The sequence below is a fragment of the Epinephelus moara genome, chromosome 10, assembly GCF_006386435.1.
Source record: "Epinephelus moara isolate mb chromosome 10, YSFRI_EMoa_1.0, whole genome shotgun sequence".
In the NCBI taxonomy this organism is placed as follows: Eukaryota; Metazoa; Chordata; class Actinopteri; order Perciformes; family Serranidae; genus Epinephelus; species Epinephelus moara.
In genome coordinates, this window is record NC_065515.1 from 32921500 (window position 1) to 32933988 (window position 12489).

Genomic DNA, 12489 nt, shown 5'->3' on the forward strand with positions numbered 1-12489 from the left:
TCACTGTCTAGCCTCCTGGAGGTGTCGTGGGACCAACTAGACGAAACACTGGTGAAAGGAGGTTCCCACCCGATGACCCCAAAGACATGCTAGTTATCACTGCTCATTGGTTTGTATAGTTAAGCCTTGCCATATTAGCTTATCATAGGGCTTAGGTTTTTCACTGAGTGTGAAAAGTTGTGCTCTCTAGAGCACAAACTTCTTGTGTTTATTTTAACTTAATGGGATCAGTTGACTATTTAATCCGCAATTTCCATGACCTGTATCCCAAACACAGACCATGTCTATGATACTGAAAAAAAAAGCAACTGGATGTTGAATCTCCCCTTTTTTTATTTTCTAAGGGGAGACTTTTTACACACTTCAGTTAACAAAATGGTTTCAAGTTTCAATTATAGTAATAAAATATTTGTTCAACCAACAATAATCCCTCTGTATTCATTCCTTTAAGGCTCATTCTGACTGATAATATAAATTCTTTATAATCGTGATTCCGTGAAACTGCGATATCATGTGAAAATCTCATACTCTTACAACCCTACCATGCAAGTATACCACTTCATAAAGGAATGTGAGTTGCTTTGCAGTAAAATGTAGTATTTCACACTTCAATAAGCATGCATCATTTAATTTTTGCATTTCCATAAAACTGGGGGACAGACTAAAACAAGAGCCTACAGGCATGCTAGTGGCCCTGTGAGAGTGTACTTGCTTATAACAGTAATGCTTGTCACAACAGGTGAATGCAGGGAACAAGGGAAGGAGTAGCACCAGCAGATGCAGAGTGATACAGGTTCAGGGATTCATTGAAAGACTGGAGGCACAAATGCTTACAGAAGAAAGAGGCAGCCAAGGGTCAAAACCTGGAAGGCAGTCCAAACACGCAAACAAATCCAGAGGGGCTGGCAACAAGTCCAAAACAGATCCTGTGGATAAGATCTCAGATAACAGATTTGCAGAAAACAGAGGCTGGAAAAAGAAGCTCATGGCAACTTTGGCAGTCTGGCAGAGGAACATCTGTGGTGGATCTGGGCCGGTGAATGTAGTGAGTGGCTGATGAGGGATCAGGATGCAGGTGAGGAGATGAGTGGGGCAGTCAGGCAGTGGGAAAAGGAGGGAAAGTCAGAGGAAACTGGGAGATAGATGGAAAATGCCATTGAAGGACAATATAAAATGTGGCTGGACAGGACTGTGAAAATGCCAAGCTGTTGTTAAGAAGATATGAATCACATACGTAGCTACTACAGGTACTACACCAGCCCTTACTACATATGCACTGTTGCATGCAGTATGCACACAATCAGGATACAAGAGCAGGGAGAGTTTGCCAGAGAAGGAGGTCAACCAGGAAAGCTCTGCTGGTGTTACGATGTATGTGGTTTTAACTTTTAAGTAACCAATGCATGCATCGTAGATTCTAACATATTATATTGACAACAGTAACATTACAACCTGTCAGTCTACAATGTTCTCCCCAGCCTATCCAACCTCTTCTCCTGCGGCCTGGCAGAAGCCCCTGCATGCCTGCTGTGCCAGAATAGAGATTTCCTGGAACACATCTTAAGCTGTTGCCCAAAAGGCCTTGGACCAACCAGGTGCTGAGGGTTATCACAGAGACCATCAGCGCAGGGATCTTTCTCTCAGTAGGCAACAACAACCAGTGAAGCACTCCATTGCTTTTGTTAAAGCCGGAGAGAAGCCACAACAGCACACAAACCCATCAGGGGCACTTCTGGCAACAGCCCGGGACTGGCAGCTGCAGCTCAAATTTCCAGACGCCGTGGCTATGGCCAATCAGACCTGGTATGGTTCTCGTGTCAGAATCATCAAGGCAAGTGGTCCTGCTGGAATTGACTGTGGGGTGTATGATGGTGAAAGACCTGAAACACCCAATGACCCCAGGTTACATCTCTGATGATGTGTCTAGGTTACACCTTAGGGTGTGTGTACAATCAACATATGCATTTCTCTGTTCATTTAATTCTGTTGTTGGTAATCTTTATGCTTATTTTGTGTACTAAACTATTAATATTCTTATTGTTACTATTCGACTGTGCATCACTAGAGTGTGCTTTCATCCATCATTGCGGCTTCTGACAGCTGTCAATAAGCTGACAACAAGCTGTCATCTGTTTGCAGCTCAGTGGATGTGATGTATCGTCCACTGCACAGAGGATCGTGGGTCAGAATAGCCAGAAAAGCAAGCTGGCTTGCATACTGCAAAGTCCAGCCGGATGTGGTTGAACATCCTGGTATTTTTGGCATACTGCATTTGGGACATACTTAATCTCATTTGGCATAATAAATAATATGGTAGTATGATTATTGGAGCCAACAGATGCTTTTACCATGTTCACCATCTTAGTTTAGTGTGTTGGCATGCTCACATTTGCTGATTAGCACCAAACGTCATGGTCATAAATCATAGTATCAGACACATTACAATTTTGACCGGATGATGGCGCCAGATAAAACAGATAAAAAGTCAGGGGATCATTATGACAGTTCATCTTAAGGACATTTTAGTCCCTAGTGTAGATAAGAACACTGAATGCTACACTTCCCATACTGCAACTCAATGACATCTTTCATTAGGCGCTCCCCCGAACCCCCCCGGCCACTGAATACCCTCTTCTCTCAAACTCCAGTTTGTAACGCAGGTTAAAAAATGTAAACTGAAGCCAAGATAGTCCTGATGACATGACTGTGACATCATCATGGTTATTTTCTCAGACTTGACAAGTCTCCCTCCAGACTAACACAAGAGGTTATACGGCTGTTTTCACAGGCTGAGTGGAACTCCTCGAGATGAGTAAACTGAACAGCATGCATCAAATCCGTAAAGTGCTCCCTTAAAGCTCCTGTGACTGCTCAGTCTCTCAGGAATGACTGCACGTGTCTCATTTTAATGAGTCGCTTTATTGAGCCAGTAGAAAAACAAAATAAACCACAGTTCATGTCCTTTTACTCAGCCTCAGGTACACTAACACTGGAGTTAACCTTTATAAAAAAGCCTCCATCGTCATTTACAGTTTACCTTTGAGTGCTCTGAATTAATTTTGGTACTTAATCCAGTTATGTAATCATCATATGTTTTTTAATAACCAGTTAAAGTATGCAGGAAGTATTTCTTTAATGTCTTTGGTCTCTGAGCTCACTCTCTCCAGGTAGTATAGAATAGACAGTGTGTATATCACATTGGATCAAGTGGAATAACAATATTCATTATGTTTTAACCTCCTCTTTTATGTTCTGCCCCAAATCCCTGTGGTACTATGGCCGATGAAGTTTTAATAGAGTAAAAGACTGAAGAAGAAAATAAATACACCAAGTGCTTGGGTACTGTGGAATTGTGAGGTACATTTAATGAAACTTTGTCTTTGGTGTTGTTGTTGTTGGCGCCATCTAAGGAACACAATGAATTTCTGAAAGGACTAATAAATATATAACTTTATAATTTTACTTAATTGCATTTCGGTGGGAAATATTTACTTCTTAGTCTACTAGATTTATCTGACTGCTTTAATTACTTGTTACTTTGCAGACTGACATCTTACATTGGACATGACACGAGCTAACATCAGGGCCGGATTAATCTAGTGGAAGGTCTCGGGGCAAATTTGATTTATGGGCCCCTTTTGAACATCCCGTCCCTCCGACTCTTGGTGCATCATGTCTGTATTTGTTGTCTTTGTGTCCTCACAGGATGCAAAGCATACCACCTACATCAGCATCATCATATTTTGCACAGAGACCCAGAAACCAGCCTGGAATACTGCCTGCAGGTTTACTGTTACCCACTTTACACCTAGCATCAGATCCGTTTGCTATTCGATCATGCTCCGTCCCAATGACCTCACATCCTCCTCTTCTTCTTCTGCAAACATTTCCAGCAGCAGACTACAATGTCAAATCGTGTGCGCTGCAATAACAACAACAACAACAACAATAAGATGTTAGCCGCCCGTGAAATCGCGTTATTGTATGGACTCCTCCTTGTTTTTTGAAGCAGGGGAAGAAACCGTCTTCAACAAGCGGAATACTGACGAAAGCAGAGGAGACAGTGGTGTTTAGCTGTCGCTTTTGCTTTAGCTGTGCTCTTGTTGTTGTCTTCTTCTTCCTTCTTCCTGTGTCCAGCTTATTTCGCTTATTTCCACCCACGTAGTTGTTGCATGTGGATTGGAGACACATTTGCATTTACGTTTGTGTTTGATGTGGTCACAATGCGTCCCTGACCACCTTTAGAAGTGGTTTGGCAGATCGGATAACAATCCATCCTCAATGCATTTCGAGGGTATTTATATACTGTATGTACTTTCATGTGGTCAAGAGCAATCTGATCACAAAAAACGCATGTTGATGCCAGGTGTAAAGGGGATATGTGTGTCTGTCAACGTCCACTTACTGGTTGTCTGGCAACTGGTCTCAGTTAAGAAGTACTCCACCACATAACGCTCAGTGAAGTGGAAATTGTTGCTTTTACACTTTGTTTTTTGCACAAACTGGGGCAGTATAACCCCCTATGGACCATGCAATACGTGCAATATTTGCCAGGACTGGGCAATAGGTAAAAATGTAGCTTTACTTTGCAGCATATTTATTATTCTTAACACTGTAACGGCAGTTTTTTTCTTAACTCTTTTACTATTGTATCTAACTTTCTTTAGTATTAACCTTTAACTGTCTTGTTTCACTGCGCTGTATCAGCAAATCAAATTCCTTTGTACATTTTACATTTGGCGACTAAAGTAATTATGATGAATTACACAAACAAGATTTTAACAAGCTTTAAATATGCTGATTGGTGCATTTTAAGAAAACTAGCTAAGCAAACCAGCTGCTGGCTTTACCTTCATATTTACAATATATATGAGGATTGTCCATGTTCTCATCTAACTCTTAGCAGGTAAACAAATAATTGCATTTACAAAAAAATATTCCTGTAAGTAACTGATCTAAATACGTCTTCCACCAACATTTTCCAACAATGCGTCGTCAGGAATGTTACCGAGAAGGCTGTAAACAGTGTAAGAGGATATAGAGAAAGCCTCAGTCATGATGCTGTCTATAGTCATCGGGGTTTCCACTTGAGAGGGATCAAACTGCAAGCGATGCACTTTCTCAGATAAATATTTGTGTCCTAGATCACTTGTGACATGATATTTAGGTAAGCAAAGAGGCTTCTCTGCACGTAGAAACATTTTCTCAGGAAAGCAAAGCTAATTTGTCGAAATCCCCCAGAAACAGGAAGAGTTTCATGTCAGATTAGGCACGGCTTTCCCTAAAATCTCCTCTAAATGAGAGGGCTTCTCTTTAAGTCAAACTAACATGCAAACGCAGACTATATGGGTCAGCTGGCAGAGATTTTAGTAACCTGGGGACATGAAATACCAGAGTCAATCCCTTTTGAAAAACTACCAAAGACAGGAAAGGGTCGTGTAGATTACTATCATCACTGCGCTGAGGGGGGTTCAAGTTTCCTTTTTAAAAGAGCAAGTGTGGGATAAACAGCCATATTTCCCAACAGTGACAGTGAAGAAATCAGAAGACGTGTCACACAGGCTGAGCTGGAAGGATCCACCACCCTTTGATGTGACCCGGATTTGTGTGTTGGTTCGTCATCAAGCTGGCTGATTTAGAGCTGATTTCCTCCATGACTCTTTAAAGCCACTTAGCTTGATGTCAACACTGTACAGTAGGAAATTAAACCCTCTTTGCTTTAGATCTCTGAATCACTGAAACAAAAAGTTTGACCTATTTTTTTTAAACAAATTAAATTCTGTTTTTATATTAAAGGCTATTTATTCAGCTAAGAGGATAGGTACTTTCTCTGTATTGTATTTTTCATTGTGAAGGTTTTAATGATGTTTCATAGTGCCAGGAATGAAATTCTGGGGGAGAAATGCTGAACTTTGACTTTCAAATTAGCCCTTATGCTGCTAACTGGAGCTGATTCTCAGTCTCAAGTCCATAAACCCAATAAACAGCTGAATCTAATAACCAGATTTGGTCCTCTGATGTTAAAGCGCAGCTGAGTGCACAATCAATCATCCACATGAATTTAGACTCAGGTTGTTACTTCAACGTGTTTTGTCTTCTAAACTTTTTAGTGTACATATGCAGGCTTACATAATTCTTTTGTCATGCTGGTACATGAGACTCATTTTATTAATTAAAAGTCACAGTGGAGCATCAACAAACACCTACAATGTAACCTATAATATCATCATCATATTTACAATTAATTCATTCATTTATCATTTCCCAGCTCATGGACACACACACACACACACACACACACACACATTCATGGCTTAATGATAAAATCAAACACGTGCAGCTCTCCAAAATGCTGATTTGAGTTAGTTTATTCTGACGAATGCGGTCAAATGTTTCCCACATCCAGCATCATGGAGGACAGCAAGTCCTCTGCTGTTGCGTGAAAACCTCCTGACCCCAGTTTTGGGGGATTTACATTTTGTCAAACACTTAAACTGAAGGATTACACGCTCCTCTGTGTGTTGTGGAAACTGTGTGACCTCTTAAGCAGATGAAAAAGATTCAAAACCTCACCGGATAAACTCCTAATGTTTACACTAACCAGCAAGGCACAGCTTTTATTGATTAGAGGTTTTATTAAAAAAAGAGGAGATTTTTGTTAGGTTGCTGGTGTTAACATATTTAATGTATCAGTATGTCATAATGTCGTGAACAACATCTTTAAAAAAACTATTTTTTTTAAGTTTAAAAATACGAAAATGAAGCAATGGGATACACCATTCTCACAAGATTTGCAGCAGCTACAATACTCTGCATGATAAACAACTGAATAAAAGTTTAGCCTCGACATTTCATGGATCAATATTTAGGAAAGTCAGAGTCATAGCACCTACACGCATCAATTCCTGACCTGTCAGCTCTTTTTTTCCCCCTCTGACATGGATTGAATTATCGACCATAACACAGTATATGTACTCCACAGTTTAAGTGCTACTTTCAGCCATGTACTGTCACTGAACTCCTGGATACAATTTACACACACAGTAGATGTGTTTATTTAACTTTATTAACAGTTTACATTCACACTACAGTAGCAAACTTAAACAGAACAAAGAGGACACTGTGTCCCTTTCAGTGTTATCACGTAGTAAACCTTTTATCAAATTCAAAATAATCTGGTGACTAAACAACTATTGAATGGATCGCCTAAGACTTTTGTACATACATTTATGTCCCCCTGAGGATGAATTGCAATGACCTTGGCGATCCCTTCACTTTTTTATCAAGCGTCAAACAGATCAAAGTTTAAATGTGTCCAGCACTTTGGTTTAGAGTCAAATACCTACAAAACTAATGACACTCCCAGCAACCTCAGCTGTACTTTATATTTACAGTTAATTGCTAGCATGCAAACACACGAAACTACGGTCGTGAACATGGCAAACATTCCACCTGCTACACATCAGAGTGTTAGCATTGACGCTGTGAGCATGTTAGCATGCTAAAATGTTAAACAAAGTCTCTACCATCGCTTAAAATACTATATAATAAAAAAAGTTCATTGCTGTTTATGACAGATCTTTTGCAGCCAAGTTGAGCGCTACGGGCAGTTATACATAAAATTCATCAGCAATATCACAATGAAGAAACACACATGAGAGGGGAAATTATTTTGCTTTGGCTCCTCTGCTGTCAGCACCTGAAAATGTGTGGGAGGGAAGAATAAAAACCCAGAGGGACACGGTGCCTGGCAAAGTTTAGAGTAGCTCAAACTGCTTTAACAGATATTCACTGGAAAGTGAATCCCAGTACGACCCTTTTTAAATTTAATGAGGGGTTATCCGAGAGGTTATCTTCAGGAAGTGCACACAAATCATCTTAGCAATATGAATGATGAGAAACGATAAATAAAAATAGTTCAAGACTTTGAAAGATCACCACCTTTCTGGTCTTCACATATGAATCCCATCAGCGAAATATTTTTTAAAGCCAGGGATACTGGAGTTACTGGAAATTAGACGGGGATGACGTTCCTTGATTGTCTTTACCATGAACTGCGTCACTTTCCTCCTTGTATGTGCAGGAATGTGACATACAGTAAGTCAGTAAGAAGCAGTGTGCCTGCTACACACAGAAACAGGTTGCATTAAATTTACTGTTTGGGGTTAAGCTGCTACGCTTATCCTTATCCTTATCTTAGCATGTACATCCAAGAATACCGTCATGCGTGACAAAAGTCAGGTCTTGACAAAAGTGGCGTGACAACATTTCTCAAACGTGGGGCGGTTGAGGAGGTATTCAGCAGAAGTAATTACTGGCTTCCTTCATTTAAAAAAAAAAAAAAAAAGCAGCTCTTGCAATGCAGGGCTTTAACATCTTTTGTTTATCTGTTTGTTTTGGCACTCCCAGGAGTCTTCTAAGGGGCTTTATTGGCAAGAATCAAATTCCATGGAAAGCCGTTTGTATTTGGCAAATAGAATGCTGTGGGGAGGGCTAATCTCTTGAAGGCCAACCCGGAAGCTGGCGTCGCCCTGTGGCTTCCAATGAATTTTAGATTATCGCAGAAAATAAGCTCAGTCGCAAACAATGTTTTGGTGAACAAGATAATCTTCTTCAATGATCACCACTTTTCGGATTTTTGAAGTGTAAATGCAATCAGCAGAAGTAAAAAACAATGTTAGAGCACAGTCTCACTCCGAAGTTGTCGATATCTGCCGCTTGGGCAGTGACTTGCGGATTCAGAAACCAACGATAAAAGCTGTCCTCTAACTTAGGCATGATTCGCAGGCAGTTGCCATTGTAGTTTAACTGCGCCCGATGGCATCAGGGAGAAACACGGCGGGACAAGAACAAAAGTTAAGGTGACAAAAGTCCGGTCGGGAGGGCCGGAGCTGTGGTGGACGGATGGATCCAGCAAACACTGACTTAAACCCAGGAGAGCGGTGTTTGTGTCCCGTTAGATTATAAAGCCAAAACCTGTTCTTTTTTTTCCTAAACCCAACCATGTGTGTTTGTTGTTGAAGCAAAAAAACATAATTGGCAGTGTTGTACCGACGTAGTGCATTTATTATGAAAAAGACTGTATGCAAACGTTAAATTTCCTGTAAAAACAGAAGTGTATCTTGAAAGAAGACAATAGATGTAACAGGCAGAACTTGACACAGCATCCCAGAACATCAACAGCCAACGCAACCAGGGGACCTTGCACGTCATATGTGGATGTGGAAAGTCCATGAGCAAAACGTGTGACAAGGTCAGAATAAAGATGTGTTGAATTTTAGAAGACCTGTGCTCACAGCCCAGCACCGTGCAGCTCAATTGGCATTTGCCAGAGAACACCAGAGTTGGCAGGTCGGCCACTGGCACCCTGTTCTCTTCACAGATGACAGCAGGTTCACACTGAGCACATGTGACAGGCGAGAAAGAGTCTGGAGACGCTGTGGGGAACGTTATGCTGCCTGTAACGTTAGCTAGCATGGCCGGTTTGGTGGTGGGTCAGTGATGGTCTGGGGAGGCATATCCTTGGAGGGTCACACAGACCTCCATGTTGCAGCCATGTTGCTTTTAGGTACTGGGATGAAATCCTCAGAGTGACTGTCAGACCTCATGCCGGTGCAGTGGGCCCTGGGTTCCTCCTGGTGCAGGACAATGCCTTGCCTCATGTGGCCAGAGTGTGTAGGCAGTTCCTGGATGACAAAGGCATTGATGCCATTGACTGGCCCTCTCGTTCCCCTGCCCTAAATCCAATTGAGCACCTATGGGACGTTATGTATCAGTACATCCAACGCCACCAAGTACCGCCACAGACTGTCCAGGAGCTCACTGATGCCCTGATCCAGGTCTGGGAGGAGATCCCCCAGGACACCATCCAGGAGTGCATACAGACACGCAGGTGCCACACACACTACTGAGTCACATTATGAGTTGCCGTGATAAAATTCACGCAAATTGGATCAGCCTGTGATTTCATTTTTTAACTTTTATTTTTGGTGCGATTTTGAATCCATTCCTCAGTGGATGGTTTTAGTTTCCACTGACCGTTTTTACATCATTTTCGTTTAAACAAATTATACAGTGTACATCAGTAAAGATCCTCAACTTGAATAATTCGTTCATCAAGAACTGATGTGTGATGTAAGTGTTCCCTTAATTTTTTGAGTAGTGTATTCAAAACTGTACTTAAGTAGAGTACTTGAGGACTGAGCATTCATCACTATCTGACAGTTTAGACACCAAATGACTGAGCGATAATGACAATAATTGATCGCAGTCCATCAATCCTCAGCGCATATTTGGTTACACTGACACCTGTTTTTAGAGCTGCCGAAGTACCCACTAATGATAATGAGACTGTTGCAGTCTGATCAAATAAGAATGTTGTCAATGTTTTAGCATTTATTGTTCTGAGAATAGTGGGCAAAAGGTCCTTTCCATTTGCATGTGACTTTAAGTGCTGATTCATGTGTTAAGATGAGTGTAGAGGTGAGTTTACAGACAAAAATAAATCCTGTATAATGACCATTTAGGGGTATCTAGTGATATGTCCTCTGTTAGTCATACACTAAAATCTACGTACACTTTTATAGCTCCAGCCCACTGTGGAGACCACAGACAGAGATAATGCATTTAAGTGCATTTGCAATGAATTAATTACCTTTACAACATTCAAGAACTATAAACTGTGCAGGGACGAGTGGTGCGTCCCATGATTCACTGCAAACTGAAGGACATTCCAGTCGGCGTTGGAGTTTCTGAGCCTTGGCATCACTTAAGTGGTTTGTTGTTTTTAGAGTCTGCCAGCTCCCTTTTGTCTGCAGCAGAGATGAGCAGCCGTGGTTTACCTCTCAGAGAGGTGTTGTGTTTTGTCTTTTAAGGTCGGTTGCAGACAGAGACCCTCGCTGCTGCTCCTCACTGTAAACATAAGTCACGCTGTAATGAATGTGCGACGGCTGGAGAGTCGGAGCAGGCTAAGTGCACTGACGTCCCATGTGTGTTCTCGATGTCCATCAGCCCTGTGTTGTTCCTCACAACCATTTACAGTCATCTCTGTTTGGGACAAAGCTGGAACACTTTTTTCCAACCGTATATTTATGTGCTTAATTAAATATTCTGGATCATTTCCACTGACACCAAACCTTTGGTTGTTGTTGTAGCTAAATATTGTTTGTCAGATAGTTTCTAGCTCCCACTGTTAAAGACATGACCAAAAACCAACTTTCGGAAACTCAAATGTCATCGGTAAAAAATGCACAAAAAAGTTCCTAGAAAGAGACCAACATCATGAGGAGTGACGCAGATATGACTATAACTCATTTGTTTAAGATTTGTATGTGTTGATGTTTATTCATTACAGTATGAGGGGTGGGAGTGCCCACATTGTTGCCACATTCCCTATTCCCCACATCTCACACACAGAATTAATAAGGAAATGCTACATAGGAAATCTGCCCCTGGCTTTTCTGGTAAATGGCTCTGCCTCAGATGACGTGTTCTCCACAATCAAGGGCAGAGGTTTCAAACAGAGACAGAAAAAGCAGCACAAGAAAAGGAAACCCTCCAGAGAGTTCAAGACTTCAGTTCTTGATTTGATTTACTTCGTCAATTCATAAGCACATAGCTCAGTTTGATGGATGTGTTTGTTACAGTGGGCAGTTAGCTTGTCTCAGGTCTACTTTTGACAGCCTTGTTAAGTCTGCGATTTTGTTTGGATACAGTCAAGAGCTTGAAACAAATCAGTGATTTACTGGAAAGTTTGCAGCATTATTGGGTTTTGTGTATCACTGCTAATAATAATAAGTCACAAACTTTGTAACTAACAGATGGAGCGCCCTCTAGCTCCCCTGGTAGATTGTGCACCCCATATAAGCTGCGTCCTGATTCGATACTGACCTGCTGACCCCTGCTCTCCTGTCTATCTTAGCTGTCCTGATAATAAAGTCAAAAATTGCCCCAAAATGATCTTCAGTAAATAAAATTTGACTAACAACAACACAAACGACACAGAAGGAGGTAAAGATTAGTAAATATATTGTAAGTACATGACTACTTTAAGGCCTTTGAAAGCAGCAATTCACAACACTGAAGTGTGTTTGGGCAAAAAACAAGAACTCACTCCACCCTGTGTTCAAAATTTAAAAATGTGATGAAAAGACACACAAAGAAAAATTCTAATGCATTTGTAATCATGACTTTAAAAACGTGGGTTTGGTTTAAAATCTGGACTGGATCTGAAGCCTATTTACTGATTTTATGTAAATGTTTTATTCAACATTTTATTCACTCACATTTCAAAGGAAAATATTGCACATTTCTAGACCATTTGCAAAACCAGTTTCAGTGATAACCAACAGCATGTCACTGCTGATTGACTTGCAACAATGTAATGCAACATTTCAAACACAAAGTCTACCATGTGTTTAAACAGTACATGGATAAATTGGTAACATGTTTACGCAAATAATTGGTGGTTAACAAAAAATGTAGAACTTA

At 40.9% G+C, this 12489-nt stretch overlaps 1 protein-coding gene across 1 annotated transcript in view; it reads left to right on the top strand.

Annotated features, from left to right (window-relative positions):
* The window catches only part of LOC126396169 (prostaglandin E2 receptor EP4 subtype-like), a 34432-nt gene that overhangs the window by 17401 nt on the left and 4542 nt on the right, over positions 1 to 12489 (top strand). The window lies entirely within an intron of this gene.